General features: G+C 36.6%; 1 protein-coding gene across 11 annotated transcripts in view; it reads left to right on the top strand.

Moving 5' to 3' along the window:
- Nucleotides 1–5987, top strand: part of si:ch211-51h4.2 — a 488455-nt gene extending 482468 nt beyond the window's left edge. For all 11 annotated transcript variants that reach the window (XR_012387016.1, XR_012387017.1, XR_012386996.1 and 8 more), the window contains one exon: nt 4954–5987. The gene's annotated coding sequence lies outside the window, so the exon portion shown is untranslated. The remainder of the gene's footprint in view (nt 1–4953) is intronic.
- The last annotated feature ends 15877 nt before the right edge of the window (nt 5988–21864 follow it).

Raw genomic sequence — 21864 nt, 5'->3', positions numbered from 1 at the left:
TAAATACATTTTTGGAGAGCGCCAAATATATTCCAGTAGCCATGTTTGTTTTGCAGTTTTTATTTTCACAAATCTGCCAGGAAGCCGATGTGTACGGTTTTTCAGATCTCAATTTTTTTTTGCGCCTGGTCTTCTCGCGCAAATCTACCAGAGGCCACTGACCAATCGACTGACCCAACCACCTCCTTCCCTAAACTCAACCAACAGTATTTTCAAAAGCACTAATTGACCCACCCACCCACTTTCCTAAACCCAACCGACAATTTTAAAAAGCAATCCAGAAAAAGAAAAGCCCTCACCTGATTTTTTTTCAGATTTTACCACATTCTCACCCTGTTATGTTACTTGTTTATTTTAGTTTTTGGATTCTGTTTTTGTCTTACCTGCTTTCTGGAACCGTTCTTCTGTACTTGAACCCCGTTGTCATGGTCAACTCCTCTCTGCATCCCAAGACCACCAACATACATGGTGAGGTAACTGGACAAACTGGTAACAGTGGAAAAGCCGTCCCCATGGAGGTGAGCAGTCAGCTGGTAAGCACGAAAATGATGGCTGTCATACAACCCCGTGTCATTCGTTTTAAAGACAAATTGCAGCCATACGAACTTCTGTCTACATAATTTGCGATCTTCAGAAACGTACATAGTGCTACATTTTCAGAATGAGCCTATGTTAGTCAGAAGAATGGCTAATTTGTTAACTAATATTTGCACAGATTTCATTTGTATAAAAACATATTTTTTTTAAAGGGAGGCAAGCCAACAATCCCCCAACCCTACCACTAATTGGGAGATGGGCAAATTGTAGTAAATTACAAAAATATATTTACAAATAAACACTAATTAGCCACTTAGATATTGTGTTGAATGAGGCAAAACAACCTGATAGATAAAATCAAGTCCTGTCCAACATTTGTTCCTTGTTTGAGAAGGAATATTAGTTATTTATATAGTAGTCAACATTCAAAGTGAATCCTAAAATGTTTTTCTGTCACGGACAAAATGAAGAGGATTAGGCAGTCGCGGAAGAAAGTGAAGAGTGGGCGGGCAGGCAAGGCGGGGGTGAGTGTGAGGAGGAGGATCGGTAAAATAAGGTGCCAGATCAGATTTCAGAGGTGCCGGATCCTCCTTGTTCCAGCAGAATTTCAGCCCTGAGGTAGGAACTAAAGACAATTCTATCGTCTGATACTTGACTTTAAAAGTACTAAAGAATTTTACATTAAAATATCAGTCAAATATTTACATTATTTGCAAGTTTTTTATATAGCACATTTCATACACAACAGTAATTGAAAATGCTTAACATAAACTAGAATAAAAGAAAAAAGTATGAGAAAATAAAAACAAACAAAAAAAAGAATAAAAATTATTAAAATGTGGTAAAACAGATTTTAAATAAATGAAAAATAAACAACATAATAGTGTGATCTGTCGGACATAGCACAGTTCTTATTCAGTAAAGGCACACCTAAACAGATGTGTTTTCATTCTTAATTTGAATGTGCCTAATGTTAGAGCACATCTGATCATTTCTAAAAGTTGATTCCAGCAGCGGGCAGTGTAGTAGCTGAAGGCGGATTCACCCTGCTTTGACTGAACTCTTGCTGACTCATGATCTGTTATGTTTGCATTCAGTGAGCATATCTGTAATGTATTGATGTCCTAGGCTATTAAGTGATTTACAGACCATTAATAATACTTTAAAACCTATTATGAATGTAACTGGGAAAAGACCTGTTCAGGTAAAGACGTGAGGACAGGTGTGATGTGCTATGATTTTCGGGTTCTGGTCAGAATCATGGCAACAGCGTTCTGGATGAGCTGCAACTGTCTGATTGTCTTTTTGGGAGGGCCGGTGAGTAGGCCGTTACAGTAATCCACTCTGCTGGTGATAAAAACATAAACAAGTTTCTCTAAGTCCTCAATGGGAACAAAGCATCTGATTCTAGCAATGTTTTTGAGATGATTTAGTTACTGCTTTGACATGACTACTGAAACTCGGATCTGAATCCAGAGTCACACCAAGATTCTTGACCTTATTTTTTGTTGCTTGACCCTTAGCACATTATCCTACATTTCCAACAATGTTTAAATTCAAATACGTCTGTGTTTTTAACCAATGACATTGTCTGTGTAATTGTGTTGCTTGTCAATGATGTCACATCCCTGTTAACCTACTGTATATAATCTATGAGCAGCAGTGACTCATGATGTATCAAGTAGAGCAGAATGTCAGTTGCCTGACTAAATGAAATTGTTTTTATTTACATAAAAAGATATTAGGCATAGTGGGCAAGTAATGTAATCGTCTGAATAGAATTTAACATTGGTAAAACTAGAAGTAGCAGAGTTATTTCCACAACCTTAAAGCTGACATCAGATGGCAATTTTATAAAAGTTACTATCATGCTTAGGGTTTTATTGAAAATTCTGTAACTTCCTTTGGTTAATTCTTTCAATGGTAGTATAAATAAACACAATTTTTACCCTGTCAAAAAAACCTTAGTCCACAGTGAGCCCTTTAGCTTTATATCTCTTTAAATGCTAATTATAGGTGCTGCTTTTTCACTCCTGCAGAATCCCAGCTGTGTTTTAGCCTACTGAACCTTAACCAGCTAAACCTACATAGCACACACAGTGCCCAACCAAAACTCAAGCTCCTGCTGGCTTTTGTGTGTATGACTGACATGAAGAATAATTTTAGGCTGTGGTGATGACAAAATGTATGATTGTGCCAGGCTGTCTCCCATGCATATAACTGTCAAGTATAATTTATCAATGACTGACATTGCAGCCAGCCATTATCAATGTAAATTGTATTCAAACAAACCTCTATACATACACTATATAATTTTTCATGACAAATGTTTTACTATAAACGATATACTATAAAAAAAAGTTTTAGATTTATAGTTTAATAGTTTAGTCAGTTTGATTGATGTTAGTTGAAATGACTAAAAAAAGTTCATTTGGTTCAACAAAAAAATTAAGGCAGCAATATCATTTTACAGTGTATGAAATATGACACTTAAATGACACTGGTGTATTTATCAAATGCTTATGTTGCAGTTACTGATCTGCCTAGTGTATAATCCAACAGTACTACAATGACAAACAGAACTCTGCACATTAAGCATGATGAACCCAATGTGAACTCAAACTGTTATTTGTTAACTACTGTATGACCAAACGAACAAATCCTAATTATATATATATATATATATATATATATATATATATATATATATATATATATATATATATATATATATATATATACATAAATACGTATACCTTCAAAACAAATAGTAAAATCCTTTAAAAGCAATTTTAAAGTTAGCCCAGCTTTATATTGCCCAAGTTTGCAATGCAGTCTTGCAAAAAAAAAAAAAAAAAAAAAAAAAAAAAAAAATTGTTTTGCACACAGAAGTATTCCCACTCTTTCTGGGACATTTCCTTCATATATCATACACATCAATTTCACTGTTACCTCTTTTGAAGCTGGGATTTTGTGTAGGAACACTTGTGAACATCTGAAGTTACATCTGAACACACAGCAGAAAAACTAAATGCACCGTTGTTAGCGGCTTTGCTATCTGTTTACAAAAATAGGTGACATGGAGGTAGAGTCCATAGTTTATTTGAAGATGTACAAAATGAACTCTCTATGTATAAACCAGCTCAAACAGGTCTTTTTTTCACATAAACACACTCATTTTATAAAATCAAGCTTAATGTTTTCTTATCAACTTTTTGACAGACAAAGCAGAAACCAGAAACTAAACACAAAAAATATTTCCTGATTTCACCTTTAAGAATTCCTCCATGTGAGTTTTTTATACAGTATATTCTGTCTATGCATCCAAAATGCAGCAGAATCAAAAAGTATGAACATATTAGCCCGGTTTGTAAACACTGCATTGGCTCCCTGCATTGCACTGGCTTCTAAGTGGTGGATGACCACACTATAGCTCTTCAAAGTCTGTGAAGACATCAATGAGACATGCCCTCAGGACAGAATGTCAGTGAAGACCTTTGTAATGAGTGTCCTTGACACAGATCCCCGTGGCCAGCTTGAATGCATCATCCCAGTTCTGGCTCATTGTACTCAAGGCCAATGATAAGCCAGTTGTCTACTGCTGAGCAAACTAGAGCTTTACTTTCTTCATTCACATTGCAAGAAAAGAACTGCTCCTCCTGACTGAGCCTGGTGTCTTCAAAGGTTTTTCTTCTTCTAGAGTTTGGGGTTCTTAACTATCGTCCTCAGCTTCCTTATTTAGGTTTTAAATAGATCTGAAATATCTTTATTGAAGTGATCAGAATGAAAAACACAGAACTATTTTTTTTACACTTTACGCTTTCAAAAAAAAAACCTTTTACATTTAAATTACTTATGACTAAATAACTCAATCTACTTATTTAAAATCAGTTAAAATACAGCACAGTTTAAAAAAAAAAAAAAAAGAGACACATTTTTATTTCGTTTTTTTTTCATTCCAATTTTTAAAAATGATTAACATAATCTGTTTTGTGTTGGAACAACATGGAGGAACTGTGTGAAACCCAGCCTTTTCTAAGCCGTCTTTGAAGAAATAGTTCACCCAAATATGAAAATTACCCCACAATTTAAAGAAGGGCCAACATCATCATACATACAGCATGGAGAAGCCAGAATAACATTTACAATTACTGTGAATGTGTTCATTTGAAAGAAGAAAATCCCTGAAGATGGCTTGAGGGTGGCTAAATTATGGGGTAATTTTCATTTTTGGGTGAACTATTGCTTTAAAGTCAACAGAAATTTTAAAGGGGCATCAAAACAAAATGTTACCCCTTGTTATGTTCCACATGTGTTTTGTGGTGTTTTCTGTTTCTGTTTTCTTATCTTTACCTTTGTTTTCTGTTTCTGTTTCTTTATCTTCTCTTTCCCTTTATGTATTCTGTCCTGCCCCAGGTGTGCGACCATTGGTGGATGACATCATCATGAGGCCACTCTGTACACCAATCAGAAGCTGTTCCTCCGCATTTAAAAGGCGTCGCTTGTGCTGATTAAGAGAAGCACCTGATATAGCACTGATCTCATTTGTGTCAACCAGCCTGTTCTTTTGTGTTCAGATATTTTTTGTTGTTGAATTTTTCTCTTGTTTAAGTTATGACAAGCTTTAGTTTCTCATTTTACCAGATTATGAGGAAGTTGAGGGAATCTTTATGAGAATTGGACTATCAGATAAGCTTTTGTTTTGTTAATTGCTAACAGTGTGTACTTTAGAATAAGTCTAGTAATTCTGAGCAGAATTGTCTTTTGTGTTTGTTAGTTAGTTTATGGAGGAGTTGACACCTGTAATTATGTTTTGAATAGTTATGCAGGTAAGATTTCGGTTTTGTTTAAACATTTTTCTTTGGTGAGTTAGATTAGTGGGCTGGGGTTTAGTTAAATTGATTTGTTATACAGTGTAAAATCCAAAAAAATAAAGTAACTCAAACCATTAGAGGAAACTTACTGCAACAAACCCTTTAAGTTCAAAAATGAATCCTAATGAGTACTGTGAACTTAATCCGTTTGAGTAAACGAAGCAATTTGAGCACAGTAAAATCCAATTAATTTAGAGAACTCAAACCAACTGAGTACTGTAAAACTCAATAAGTTAAGGCAACTTAAACCGTTTGAGGAAACCAATTGCTACAAACCATCTATATGAGAACTGTAAACTTGAAGTTGAAGTAATGATGTATTTAATTAACTCATTACCTTCAACATTGAGTTCAAAATTCTTTTCAAATGAATGAATAGAATAAACTTTCAGTCAATTTTGAGTTAGCTACACCCATTTCTTTTGATAGTTGACTGTTGGGTTTTTACAGTGTATTTATTTCTTTATTTTGGAAACACTCCTGTTTTTCATTTGATTCAGTCATCTAAATTACATTCCAAATTCATGTATTCATTGTTTAACATCATTGTTTAATAAATTGTTATTTTGTTTCACATATCCGTCTGTTTTGATTTGGTTTCTGGTCGGCTGGTTTTAGCTGGTTGACCAGCCTGGTTTTAGAGGGGTTTTGGCAATTTCCAGGCTAGTTTCCAGCTAAGACCAGGCTAGAAAATGACCAGCCAAATCCAGCTAAAACCAGCTTGATCAGCCTGGTTTAAGCTGGATATAGCTGGTTTAGGCTGGACTCCCAGCTTGGCTAGGCTGGTCAAGCTGGTTTTAGCTGCTCATCTCCCAGCCTGACCAGCTAGGACCAGGCTGGAAATTGCTGGAAATCAGCCTGGAAGTGGCCAAAACCCCTCTAAAACTAGCCTGGTTGACCAGCTAACCCAGCCAACCAGCCTAGGCTGGTTTAAGCTGGATTTTTCAGCAGGGCAGTGTTGGGCAGTAGCATCGCTACAAGTAGTGACACTAGATTAACTACATTCCTCAGTAGCATGGCTGTAGCATCACTACTTTCTAAGTCAAACAGCTTTTCAGTAGTAAAGCTATTTTATTAATTAAGTAGCGCAGTAGCATCCGTACAACCTATGCTTCCTTTACTATTGCAAACATTACATATTCTGTTTTAAAACATAAAATCACTTACAAAAGCTAACGCGTATTCTAATTTTATAAATAAATCGTATAAGTAAATAAAAATAATGAGGGTATAAGGAATGAAATGTAATAATTATTATTTATTATGAAATTTAAAAATCATATTTTATTAATTATGATGATGATACTAATGATGATGATGATGATGATGATTATTTATTATTATTATTATTGTTTTTAAGTAGGATATTGTTTATTTATTTTTTTAAGTTTACTTTTACAATTTTACACATGTAAACTACTGCAAAAATTTTCTAAACAACAGGCCCATGTCATATACTGTACAGATACTTAATAAATAACCTACTATAAATTAAAAGCATTATTGTATGCCATGTTTTTTTGTTTTTACAAGCTTTAAAGACGTAACAAAATCAGCTTTTAAATAATCGTTAAAGTGCAGTGCATGCTACATATTGATGGTGTGCAGTGAGGGGTATGGAAGAGTCTTTGTGGGGTGTGTTAAGTGTTTATCAGCCTGATAGTCTAAGGGAAGAAGCTTTCCTTTCGTTGGCTAGTGCGTGACTGGATGCTGCGGAACCATCTGCCTGAGGGTAGCAGAGAGAAAAGTCTTTGGCTTGGGTGGCTAGGTGGTTTCAAACCTTTATGGGAGTCTTTGTTAAAACAAAAGAATATTTTAAAATATCTTAAAAAATTAATGGAGTATATGATAGTAAATTGCTACTATTTTCCTGCATTCTTCAAAATATATTATTTCGTGCTACACAGAAAAAAAAGAAGTTCTTTTTGTAGCAAGATATCTTTGAACAAGTGGAGGGTGAGTAAATGATGGCAGAATTTTTCTTTTTTTTTGGTGATCTGTTCCTTTAAAACTAGTATGTGTTGACACAGTAAGCTTACTTCTTTCTTACATTAGGAAATAATTGGCACATATTTGGGTTTTCACTGATGCAAGATATAAAAAGCAGATGTAGGCGATATTGTTTTTTTTGGTTTTGTTATTTCTTGGCCTTGTCTGAGGATTCATTCGAGATGCACAAAGAGGCGTATTGAATTCTTTGTGTTGAGGAGATGCAGCAAGGCTTTAGTTTAGCCTACAGCATGTTCTATTTCTGAGTCTGCATTCAATTAGCTGAGAAATAAACCAGGGTTAATGGAAAATAATTAAAGCCATATTTTTCTCAATCTCTCCATGATATCTCAGCATTATTGCTGCCTTGGGTAACATCATAACCTCATATTATTCACTCTGGGGAAAGTACAAAAACTCAAGCGTATACTCAAGAATCACCTGGCTTTAGACCACAGAGGTAAAGAAAAAATTACTTAACTCATAAAGATTTTCATGAAAGAGTAGGCGAATTCTGATTCCTTTCTCTGCTAATATAAACTCAATGTTTCGTGTAATCAAGCCTCCATGTGCTGTTATGCAACTGTCACAAACATTTGTAAACAATTCATAGGGGATGATATGAACACACTGTAAACTGTGTAATGTGTGTGGGCTGATAGATTGATCTGCAATCGTTGCACACACACGAAATTGAGTGAAAACAGTTCAATTAATATTCAGCAGATAAGACGAGCTGTATTAATGAAGCTGAAAGATGCAGTTTGAGTTTCTCAGGATAAAAAAAAAAGTTCTCAACTCTATAGAAATAATACCATAATAGGTTTGCAGTTATTTTAGAAACATGATATGAGAAAATTTTTGTTTAACTAAAAAAACTATGCTGGAGACTGATATTCGGCTTTGAAATGTGTGTTACGTGCCAGAACGTCTGTCTTTGTTTTGGTCATTTAACCTGCCTGATGCCAGTTTATTCATTCATTCATTTTCTTGTCAGCTTAGTCCACAGGTGTCAAACTCAGTTCCAAAAGGGCCGCAGCTCTGCACAGTTTAGTTCCAACCCTAATTAAACACACCAGATCAAACTAATTGAGTCCTTCAGGCTTGTTTGAAACCTACAGGTAAGTGTGTTGGAGCAGGGTTGGAACTAAACTGTGCAGGGCTTCGGCCCTCCAGGAATTGAGTTTGACACCCCTGGCTTAGTCCCTTTATTAATCCAGGGTTGCCACAGCGGAATGAACCGCCAACTTATCCAGCAAGTTTTTAAGCGGCAGATGCCCTTTCAGCTGCAACCCATCTCTGGGAAACATCCACACACACATTCACACACACACTCATACACTACAGACAATTTAGCTTACTCAATTCACCTGTACCACATGTCTTTGGATGGTGGGGGAAACCGGAGCACCCGGAGGAAACCCACGTGAACGCAGGGAGAACATGCAAACTCCACACAGAAACGCCTACTGAGCCTAGGCTCGAACCAACGACCCAGCGACCTTCTTGCTGTGAGGCAACAGCACTACCTACTGCGCCACTGCTTTGCCCTGTGTTGAGACAACATAAAGGAATTCAATTCAATTCAATTTCAATTTATTAGTTAAACTTTTTTTGGGGACAACTTAATTGTTTTATGTTCAATCCACTTGCTTTTAAAATATATATATACTTATATTGCTTTACAATCGGAGACCAAATGTTCCCAAAAGTATACAGAAACACACATTCATACCTAAATTCACAGCAGAAATGCACTAATGACTTTTTCAACAAAGCTAATATGCAACACAGCTGTATCAGACTCAACAAAACAATCCGCTGTTTACATGAAAACCACATTAAGGTCAGAAGAAAATGCAAAAGCGGTGACTCTGAACTATGAAGGAGTCCAGGGTTGAGCTGCAGTCGCAGGCAGACATGAGTGCACTCACAGGCCATATTAAGAGATGTGTTGTTCATGCTAAAAGCAGAGCACCTACAACCCCAGGGGAGAGAAAATGGGGTACGCAAACGTCCCTCTTCCTCAATCTTCAAATCTCGGGTCACTGCATTTCCACCCAATTGCATTCCAGTGCGACACAACAACAGTGTCCTGGACTGAGTTTTTCCGGCTGGCACAAACCTCTATTGTCTGACTGGATGATGGATGAGTAAAGTCTTCCACAACCATGCTTTTAAAGCTTATTATAGTTTTGCATTTTATACATTTGATTTTATTTCAGTGCTGTTTAAAAATTTGCTGTACATTTCAGTTTAGTTTTAGTTTGTTTCATTGATGGATTTCAAGAAGTCACACGTATTGCTTGATGCTATTAGCAGGTTTGGTATGCTGTCCCGGGAGAGCCTGGTCAGTTCGCTTGCAAGGGGGTCCAAGATCAGGTTGGTCTCAAGAGCTCCCCCTGGTAAAAGGAGGAATAGGACGACATGGGGTGGAAGCGGGGAATCTTCCAAAACTTAGATAAGGCCTTAGGGTGAAATCGGTCTATTTATTGTAAGCTTGAATTAACCTGATTGCATTATTGCTGATTACAGATGCGGTACAATCATATCAGGTACTCCTCTCGAAATGAGTTTGTAAAACTTCACTTAAGTCTGGCTCACACTGTTATTTTTTATAACTGCATAAACATGGCTCCTACAGTATGTCACATTGTAAGACCTCAGCTGTCATAATGTCAGACTGTAGAACAATGAAAACGAGCCAAACACGGAAGAAAACTCCCCCAGAGTTTGACGACATCCGTGATGCTTTCACTAGGCTGTGGCTAGATCAGATATGGTTGTGGCCGAAGGTTAATGAAAATTACGTTATTAAATGTCCCATTAATTGTATTTTATTAATGTCTACCCCTACCCCAACCCTAAACCCAACCGTCACAGTAACGTAAAAGCAGCAGCTGTACCGAATATTATTTATGTTATCTATCAAATTCTGTTTTTAGTGTCTACCCCTACGCTAACCCTAAACCCAACCATCACAGTGTTGTAAAAATATAAATTATTGTTACACACTGTCTTAAAAAATGTTGTTTTATTGATGTGTAAATCGCACTTTCAGCCAGCGATGTTTGCTATCTAGACTTTACCCCTTCTTAAATTTCTTGTTTTAAATGATTCCTCACAGAAAATGTAAACAATCTGTAGCTGCAATTTTGCGCACGGCGCGCATCAAAAATAAAACCAGGAAGAAAAAAAAACAGTTTTGACATTTCCCCACGGTCGTTTGAATTGTCGCATGGAATGCATCATCAGGTTTGGCGCTCCTATTGGATTTCTCTAATTTGTTTCAGATGACAAAATCATGGTTGTAATTAAACAGTGTGAGCAGAGCGTATTGAGTTTGTATTTTGTGAACATATTTCTATTTCTGTTTCTATTTAGTTTCAGTAATTCTAGTTAAGGCGTCACAGTGGCTCAGTGGTTAAAACATATGCTGAATAAGTTGCCGGTTCATTCTGCAGTGGTGACCCTTGATGAATAAAGGGACTAGCTGAAGGAAAATGAATGAATGAATGAACAAAGTATAAAGAAAACATCCCAAAAATGTCCCCACACAAAAGAGCATACAAAATAATGCACAGTTTTTATTCAATTATAAAGCAAAATCATTCATGAAGCAAATATTGTACAAAACTGTTCCTCAAGGTGCATTATTTTGTACCACCGTGTACTTTTGTTTTGTCTGAGAGTGCACTGTACATTTTTTGGGCAGGTGAAGAAAACACACAACACATGCTTTATGTTTATCTAGAATTGAAATTATTTTTGGCATATAATCATGCTCTTGACTGTGTCTCGATTACCAGCAATCTAATCCTTGCAGATCGCTAAAGAGAACTACAATTCTCACTGGACTAAAAAATCTTGCATGCACCTCACAAACCAGTCCGTGATCCCCCTGATTACTCAAACACAGCTGGAAGCTCATGATTAACTGATTGCCATGACTATATATGCATGTCACACTTTGCTTAGTCTTGTTTACTTGTAACATCATGAAGTGGGTTTTGTTTGTCTAGTCTTTCTTGACTGTACGGTTCTTAATAACCTTATATATATATAAACGTTTGTTCCTGCGATTGACCAATGGCTGACTGATTAGTCTTGTAATAAAGACACATTTGGATCCACAACTTGTTCCCCGAACCATTTTGTGACAGACTGATGTGTTTGTCTGTAAAAGTTCATCTACAGGTGTTTCTCTAAACAGTCGCAGGTCAGATTTTACACCACCGTATGAGTGTGTATTAATTCTGAAAACTATTATAAATTTTTTGGTTTTTAGTTAGTTTTTCAGTGGTTGTTGTTAGTTTCGTTTCAGTTTTTGCATTTGTGGATTATTTCAGTTAGCAAAAATATCTTGTGACCAATAGTTTTAGTTTTCGTTTACTAATATCACCTTGTTTCCTGTAGACATCTTTTTGAAGTGAAGATGAGCTGGAATGGAGACAGTCGTTTTTGGCAGAACAGCCATGAAGCTATTTTTCCAGGTTGGTTTGCCCACATTTTTGTCCTTCAGATTTGAAAGATAAAAAAAACTGAGCACAGATGCAGGCTTTTATTATTAGGGGTGACTTTAATTTAACTGCCATACAATGTGTTCCTCTTGTTTAAAAAAACTGGGCGTCATTTCTCCATTTAAACAAAAGAGATGGGTGGAACATAAAGAGATTTGCCAAGTTTCCTATGGCCTGATGCAAGATTAAATAAAAAAAAGGGTGGGTGGGATGTGGGAGCGCCGTTAGATAGCACTGAGAAAATGTTTGCTTTTCATTTATAGAACATAGACTGAGGTTTGAAAGTCACATTGAGTCTGATACAGCTACAATAAACCTCAAAGTTTTTTCTCTGTTTTACTCTTCTTGATTTCACAAGACAAACCCAGCAGTAGCAAGGTTAAAAAATAGATTACTACAAACAACTGAAAGGAAATAGAGGCAGAGAGCACGTTTATGGTAATTTAGTGTTCATAGAACTTCAAAGAGACTTGTATTTAGTCACAAAAATAGGAATTCAGCATGACAAGCCTTTTGAGATCGTCATGCATGGCTCTGAGCAGGAATGTGGGTCAAATGCTGCAAACATGTAGGGTGTTTCAGAATTAACATTCTTCATGCTAATTATTTATGAGCTCAATTTAGCTTCTATTCATGACAAACATTTGTCTTATGACTAGAAAATAATAAATAAAAAAATGATTTGACCTCTTCAGGAACATAACTTTTTTTGTGTGTGAAAAATACATGCTTCATAATTGATCTGCTATTATTGTGTATTTTGAAAGACAGCGTAACCTGAACCGCACGTGACAGATTTTACAGAAAAACACCCAAATGGCTTGAAATTCAGGAAAAAGTGCAACTTGTCATGCAGAAAATTGACAACCTAATGACTGCCAGAAAACCCTTGACATGTTCTGCAAACTAGCTGTCAAAAACTAGCTTAAACATGGTTTTGTTTTTCGTAACAGGAATATATTGTTTATCCTCTGATTGTTTAAAGTATTCTTGTGTACTGACAACCAACCAATTGCAAAATTAAAAATGAACATGTTAATACACTAACCGTATTTTGGGCGACACTTTGTTTTGTATCAACCATCAAGTATCAGTTATCAATTTAAATCATTAAATCATGTTTCACTAACCTCCTAGGGCTTAGTGGCCGCATACGTGGATAGCACATTTTTAGCTCCTAAGTGACTATTTAAAATACTTTGAATGTTTTATATTATGTTACAGACATAGTGTCATCCTGCAATTGTTTTGCAGCATATGAAATGTCCCAAATACTATTTTTAACTGTCTAAAATGGGGGAAAAAATGTTTTTACTCTCTGATAGTCAAAACATGTTAAAAAATCTCTATGTTAAATATGCATTAAAAAACAGTCGGGTAAAAGTGTTTTATGCCCATTCGGACCATGAGTCCACATACATGGACATCATTTTTTTCTAAAAGTACATCATATCAAAAGATAATACTAAGGTTTTATTTTAATTAGGTTCCAATAAGCCTAAATAGCAAAGAGAAATAAAAAATGCTTGTAAAAAAAACCAAAAACACTTTGGGCCTTAAGAGGTTATACAAAAAATGTACATTGAAAAGTTCTCTAGATGTAGACATTTGTATATATAAATTCTTGGACAAAGCAAGGATTAGATCTAACAAAGTTTTTGTTCTTGCATTCATTTTCCTTTAGCTTAATCTCTTATTTATCAGAGGTCACCACAGCGGAATGAACCGCCAACTATTCCAACTCATATTTTACATACCAGATGCCCTTCCAACTGCAACCTACTGGGAAACACCCATACACACTCATTTACACACGACAGCCAAATTTGTTTACCCAATTCACCTATAGCGCATGTCTGGACTGTGGGGGAAACTGGAGCACCCGGAGGAACCCCACATCAACACGGAAAGAACATAATAATATTAATAAGAATAAGAATAAGAATAATTCATTTTATTTGTAAATGGCGCCTTTCTAGACACCCAAGGTCGCCTTACAATAAGCATCAACAGCCATGTTAAAACGAATTAAAACAAATAAGAAATCATTACTAAACAATCATTGACCAAACAGGTAAAAACGCAATAGCGAATATAAAATAACATGATAAAAAAACATGATAAAAAAATGCAAACTCCACACAGAAACACCAACTCGTCCAGTCACCACTGGAATCTGCAACTTTCTTTCTGTGAACCACTTAGCCACCCTTCATAGCTTTTATTTATATATATATATATATATATATATATATATATATATATATATATATATATATATATATATATATATATATATATTACTTATAATACCTTAATGTACCTTAATGTTTTATGTTTTAACATTTAAAAAATGAATAAAGTGATAATTGGTTAACTCGTTTATTTTTAAATGATACTTGTAAATAATAAAATCCTTATTTGACAAGTTTTTTCTCTCCAGCTATTGTGGTAAGTGGTTTTTCAAAGTTTCACAGGAAGCTGTTATATTAAGTGCTAACGCATGGACCTAAATAATGATGCATGCAATTTTCTTAGTTGTTTAAATTAACTTAAGGCATAACTGAATGTGTTTATGTGGACACTAAGCCCGATCTCACAAAGAAACATAACAAATTTATGTAAAAATGGCTAATTCGTACCATATGTTAAAAAAACGTAGATTTAAAAAAAAAAAAAAAAAAAAAGCGGATCCTCAAACTAGGGATGTCCAGATCCCATCACGTGATAAGATATTGGGCAGATCACATGGTGTCAGACTCGATGACAATTGGACGTTACCTCCTGATCAAGAGGACTATATACTGTAAATATTCTCATCATTTTTTAACAAATCTATAGTTATGCGGTGACAAAGTTAGACCTCTTTCTCCTCTTTCTCTTTAGAAACAGCAACTACGTGGCATGTCATCACTTTATCGCAGAGACGTGATTTGTTAAATTCTGGCATAGAAGAACACGGAAGCAGCTTGAAGCGGAAAGCGCAAGTACAGTTGAAGTCAGAATTATTAAACCCTCTGAATTTTTGAGCCCACTGTTTATTTTTTCACCCATTTTCTGCTTAACATGGAGAACGTTTTTTTTAAACACATTACTAAACATTATAGTTTTAGTAACTCATTTCCAATAACTGATTTATTTTATCTTTGCCATGATGACAGCTTAAAGTGACATTTAACGGCTTAGCTAGGTTAATGAGGTTAACTAGACAAGTTAGGGTAATTAGGCACGTTATTGTATAACGATGGTTTGTTCTATAGACTATTGAAAAAAAATATAGCTTAAAGGGGCTAATAACTTTGACCTTGAAATGGTTTTTAAAAATTAAAAATTGCTTTTATTCTAGCCGAAATAAAACAAATAAGACTTTCTCTAGAAAAAACAATATTATCAGACATACTGTAAAAATTTCCTGAATCTGTTAAACATAATTTTGGAAAAAAAAACAAAACAAAGGGGCTCTAATAATTCTGACTTTAACTGTATATCTACATTCTGGAGGTATTATAAAGTTAAAGAAGACAACATTGCCATAGCAAACTGTGAGATATGTAATCTTGGGATTGCCAGCCTGGTATTTTAAGTTGAGGTGCTATTTGTTTTTATTTTAGTTTTCTTTTATATATATTAACTGTTGCACTGAAGTCAAAAAATGAAGAACTTATTATATTTATTACTTGATTGTTCAAGCTACCTCATAGAAGTGCTCTGTTTGTTCAACAACAGAGTTGTTGAATGTTAAAACAAGGCGAATTAAAGAAAAAACAAGGAGCATCCTGGGTGTTTATTTGCTCTTCTTTATTCTTTGTTAAAGTATTATAGAAGTATCAGATTCGGTTTTTATATCGGTAGATACTCAAAATCAAATGACTTGGACTCAGAGTTAAGGGCAAAAAAACCTGATCGGGACATCCCTTCCTCAAACCCCACCCCTAATCCTACCTCTCATTGCAGGATGAGCAAATCATACTAAAATGTATGAATGAGATCAAACAAATGAATCTGAATTAGCCACTAAACCAAGTATTTATGAATTGCAACGAGTTTGCATTGGAATTCTCAAGAGTTGTTGGTATTATCTTATATTTATGTGTCCATTCAAACTCAAAAACCTGAATAACACATGTGATGGAATATGATGATGTTGCATGCTATATACTTTAGTTTTTTTCTGATCAAGACTAGTTCTCAATGCGTAGCGTAAATCCTTTGACATTTTTCCCAGTATGAATATTTCAGTAAAAGGCAAGGTGACTTTAGATGAGTGCTGGAGAACTTGAACGAAACAGCAGAAGAAGTGCAGTGTATTAATGCTCCATGGACGTCGTCTTCTCTTTCTCCTCCAAACATTCCTACTAGCGCCTAATGGATCTTCATTACTGTCTTTAGAAACATTACACTGGTCTGCTACTGCTATTGTGAGATACATAAATTGACTGTAATGGAGAGAGACCTCTGGGGAGAGCGTTGTGGTTAGATGCTCTTAGCAGGTCAATTTTTCATTATTGCAAGAAGAGAAAAGAAGACTGGATGAGAAGCAGAGAGAAGGGTGGGATCTGCGTCTCATAAGGGGTCTGGAGACAAGCTGAGGAAACCTGATGTGAGTTTTCCAGTCACCAAGTCTCTGATGTCTCCCTAAATTGAATACTAGACACACACACAGAGAAATCCAGACACACTGAAAAGCAAGTGGGCTGTTTTTAATGAATATATTGCGGGTGGTGGTGTAGGTCTGGTGGGGGAAGGTCGAGGGGTACTAGACATCTGCTCCTTTTTAACTTTGAAATGTCATCCAGACTTAGGCAGCTGTTTTTGAAGTAAATGAAGAACAACAACTGTATGTTAAGAAACAATGGAAAAGCTCCTGATCATGTGGTTAAGTGCTAATTCGTTGTAGCAGAGAGATGGCCTCGTCATGAACTTCTCAGCCAGTCCTACCCAAGTTATTTTGACTTGATGTGAAATCTGAAAACCTCAATCAAGAGCACATTATCTTCTAAGCAAAGTCCTTCCCGACAGTCCAAAATGGCCCGCTACCAATGGAACAAGATCTGTTGCCATGAGATTACCTCAGCAGTAGAGAAACTATAAGAGAAGCCAACTAGAAAAACTAGGGTAATGGAAATCAATGTGATTTAACCATGCAGGACATGATCTTGACCTATTATCTACCTCAAATTCTTCAAGAAACTTCCAATTAAACTCTCTGAACATTCTTTTTTATATATATATATATATATATATATATATATATATATATATATATATATATATATATATATATAAGTGGTTCCCAACTTTTCTTTTCCTCTAGCACACCCCTAAACCAAACACATGTGTTTCCATAGCCCAGTCCAATTTTTAAATGAGCCCGCTATTTGTGGCGGGTTAGTAACTAACTATCTTTATTGAATAAACTGCCAAGAGATTCAAGTTGACACTTTTTAAGGTAGCAGGAAACTCAAAATACAAACCCGATTCCAAAAAAGTTGGGACACTGTACCAGTTGTGAATAAAATCTGAAAGCAATGATGTGGAAGCTCCAAATTTCTATATTTTATTCAGTATAGAACATAGATGTGACATGTCAAATGTTTAAATTGAGAAAATGTATAATTTTAAGGGAAAAATACATTGATTTTAAATTTTATGGCATCAACACATTTAAAAAAAATTGGGGCGAGACCATAGGTCTTTGTTTTCAGAATGAGACTATGTTGGAAAAAATGACAGCCGGCTTCTTTGCGTTTCTTTTTGACTTGTATTGTTTGCTTAGTTTTGTCACTTCAGTTTCTGTTCTAACACTTGGATTTGTAGCTGAACAGCCAATCAGAACTCTCTCCATCACTGACAGCCATCACCAATTCTACATGCTTGTTTTTTTTTTTCAACAGATAATCATTGTTTTGAACAAATCCAGTAAAAGATTAGACAGACACTAGGGGTGCTTTCACACCTGTGAATTGATTCATTTGTTCCGAGACATGGATTACAATTGTTAAGTTGTTGCTCTTTGCTCTTGGTGCAGTTTGCTTCCTAAATGGACCAAAAGAGCTAAAACAAGTCACGTGTGAGTAAACTCTCCTCACATTGGTCAGTTTGTTTTGCAGGGTACCGCTCAGCTGTCAGGGGAGGTAGTGGTTTGGTGGTGTTTGACAAGGTGTGCGTGACAAGTCTGAAGAGCGAGGAGGGATGTGGTGGGGTGGGGTGAGAAGGACGCGCAAAGTATTTGAGGACCAGGTAGGGGACACACAATTTCTGGGAGATTATCACTTGTTTTCAGGCATCCGGGTGTCTCTGTGCATTTACGGGAGACTCCTGAAACATCCAGGAGACTTGGGATGTCTGGAATGACCTCCCTCCCTACTCATAATTCTCTCTTCATATTGTATGCCTATTACATATCCATAACACACTGTGATTTAACCGTGCTCGGATTGTATTGCTTTCTTACTACAATCGATCCGCTCTAGAGTTTGTTTCAATCGAGCCGAGACCACCTCATTCAAGCGATCTCGGAACGATTGTTTTGGCGTGGTTCTGAGCGCGGTTGGGTTCATGTACTGGATTCAAATGAACTGCGCTAACTGTGCAAATGAGAGGTTTCAAAACATAAGTCTAGGTGTGAAAGCACTCTTAGATGTCTTGGATGCAAAACAGAGAAAGAAAATAATCAAATCCAACTATATTGGTAGTTGGTAGGGTCGAAAGTTACAGCCTAATATTTCTGAAGTACATACAGTTTGTCTGTTCACAGAGTTTATTCACATATGGTCAGTACAAATAAAAACAGATACAAAATGTCAGAGATCTCCCTTAGCAGCCACATTTGAGAGGTTTTGTTGTGTTTTCTCCCCAACCAGCAAGGATCTGACGCGGTGACCAAAGCTGATGACCACAGGCAGGGCCACATAAACCTCTGCCCCAGCAGCCCAGAGCAGTGGTGACTCAATATTGTTGACCCACACACTTACTTCCATCCTGAACTACCAGCATACTAATTCACAGAGTGCGAAAAGGCCCCAAAAAATGGCGGAGACGTCGGGATGTGTACGGCTCACAGCAGGTGGCATGACACATCGCACCAATCATTTCGCTGAATCAGTGTGGGCGTCCCGTGGCTCTCTCAGAGCTGTCATCTCTCTCCCCGCATGAGTGCTTTTTTTGTTTATGAAATGCGAAATTATCAGAATTCTGGTAAGCGGAGCAGAGTGTGGCTTTAACAGATAATGGCCACTTCCAGAAAGACATGAGCTCATTAGGGGAGCAATGACAAGCCGCACAATTCTGCAGTGGGACAGTGACTCTAATTTCAGCTGTTGTCTTACTGCTAATCCATCGCATCGGTTTTGACAGAAAAATACGAGCAGGGCTAAAGGTCTGGAATTGAAAGCGTAGAGATTCTAGAAAGAGAAAAGTGTCTACTAAGTACACATCTCAGCGGTTCACTCTCTAACCATAGTTATTACTGGGAAAAATCCCTCATGACATGAGCCTGATAAAGCCTCTCGTGGAGGATAAGGGGAAACTGGTCATGTGGTCTATCTGCTGTTGGAAGAGCAGTTTTTTAGATTGGTTTGACTCGAGATGAGTAGAAGAAGCACAAGAATTTACTATTTTGTTGCATCTTCAAATGAGATGTGAAAGTATGAAGCTTTTTGTCTGATAGGAGAAACTCAGATAATGCAGTATGGATTAAATTGCTATTGTGTTGAGAGTCAGTTTCAGATTCAACTGAGAGTTTTCTTCCAATGAGTGTGGATGAGGATTGTCATGTCTATGAAGTCTATAATCTCTACCTTGAAAAATAGAATACTTGACAATCTGATTGGATAAAAGTAGATCACTTTTTTTTCAAATTACAGTCAGTTCAGTTGTTGAATCGAAGATTGAAGACCTTGAAGTAGTATTTGAAATTTTTGATTTTAGTATAGGTTGTTTTCAATTATGTGATTCTGGTGATGCGAAAAATTCAGATGGAGGGCAGGAGGTAAAAAACTGAATGGGAGACATTTCCGAGAAAGTCTGCATTTTTGCGATTTCTAGACCTTTTTCTGGGCTGTTCCATAGAGGGCGCCATAGTGACCAGCGTCTTCTGGTAGAATATTTAGAAGTTCCGCCTCCAGTGTTTACAACCAGTAATTTGCGATCTGAAAATGGCTTTCAATAGTGTTTTGAGTGGATTGCGGAGTGTTTTTGCGACACACAATTTTGAAAGGTGTGTTAAAGCCGTTATAATCTGTAAGATGTGGTTCAAAAATGTTCTTTTAAAAAAAAATTGCTTAAAAGGGGCTAATAATTTAGTCCCTAAAATGGTTTGTAAAAAATTTGAAGCTGCTTTTATTCTGGGCAAAAAAAACAAATAAGACTTTTTCCAGAAGATCAAATATTATCAGACATACTGTGAAAATTTCGTTGCTCTCTTAAACATCGTTTAGAAAAAAATAAATAAATCAAAAGGGGACTAATAATTCTGACTTCATCTCTCTCTCTCTCTCTCTCTCTCTCTCTCTCTCTCTCTCTCTCTCTCTATATATATATATATATATATATATATATAGGCTTGGGCGGTAATATGGTATACCGCGGGATCTAAAAATAGCGTGTCAGTTTCAATACTGTTATACCATCATAAAAAACAATGGACTTATATAGGAGACAAGTATTAAATGATAAATATTATTTAATGCCTACAAATGGGTATGCATGATTGTCATCACGGGACAGTGTGGGAGAGAGAGAGAGAGAGAGAGAGAGAGAGAGATAGATAAGGTAAGATAAGATGGCGAGTCGCTTACCAAGTGACCTGCAGTTTGGTATTTCCGGTTTCGACTGAACAAGAAGGGAGACGTGGTAAATACGAACTAGAGGTCTGCATTCCTGCTGTAAATTTCCGAATAAAGTGCGGGAGCTGTCGGTAACTCTGGTGTAATTTGTAAGGGAGCGGGCGTTCAGTGTAACAATATCGCTCCCGAGCGAGCGAGCACGGGTGCATCCGAGTAGATGCTGTTTATGTGTGTGTGTGTGTGTGTGTGTGTGTGTGTGTGTGTGTGTGTGTGTGTGTGTGTGTGTGTGTGAATGAGAGAGAGCATGATTTCATTTGTGTCGCTTGGTGCTCTCTCTCTATGTATGTGTGTGAATGAGAGAGAGGTGATGCTGTGCGCCGCTTGGTGCTGTCTTTCTTCCGTGCGTGCGTGCATGCGTGTTAATGAGAGAGAGCGTCCCGCGCTGATCTCTAATACGAACAGGACAAACAGGTGACCGCAAACCTAAGGTGGCATATACAGTATTCAGTTTCTGAATGGTTTAGGCACAAGACAAACCCTTTTTTTTAATGCACATACTGTAATTTGTTCAGAAAAAGTGTTTTCATCATAGCTTAGGCGCATCTGTTCTATCGAATAAAAGTTTATCCTTCTCAGTTATGCGCATGTTTTATTATGCATATTTTCAAAAGTTATGTGCATCATGACGTTTCCATAAATCGTTTTTATGCGCATATCCAAAATGAGCATTAAAATAGGTGAGTGGAAACGTAAGGCTTAGGCCGAAGAATATACCACTAGAAATACGCTTCGACTTTAAAAAAGGGGAGGAGACCGACAGAAACTCCCAGTTTAGAGCATAAAACCTGCTCCCGACCAGGTTAGGTTCACAGAGTAAGTTACCACAGTAAAGGACTCTGAGTTAAAGTTACCTCTCTTTTAGAAGCTAGAGTTTCTCTCATGTAAGGGTGAAAATACTCTGAGTTTTCACTTAACCTCCTTTCTGAAACAGGCCCCTGGGGTCCATTCTTCGTACGTGGATTACTCAGTTAGCTGGATTTGGATATTGACGATTTGACACTATCCAGGATCGTTTTGTTCTTCAAAGCTGATCCGAGAGTTGTTGTCATAGCAACAGTTCTGCTAGGTCAAACCTGATTGGGAGCAGGTTCAATTCAT

Source organism: Danio rerio, chromosome 11 (assembly GCF_049306965.1).
Source record: "Danio rerio strain Tuebingen ecotype United States chromosome 11, GRCz12tu, whole genome shotgun sequence".
In the NCBI taxonomy this organism is placed as follows: Eukaryota; Metazoa; Chordata; class Actinopteri; order Cypriniformes; family Danionidae; genus Danio; species Danio rerio.
Note: the sequence above shows the minus strand (reverse complement) of the source record. Positions and strands in the feature narration are given on the sequence as shown.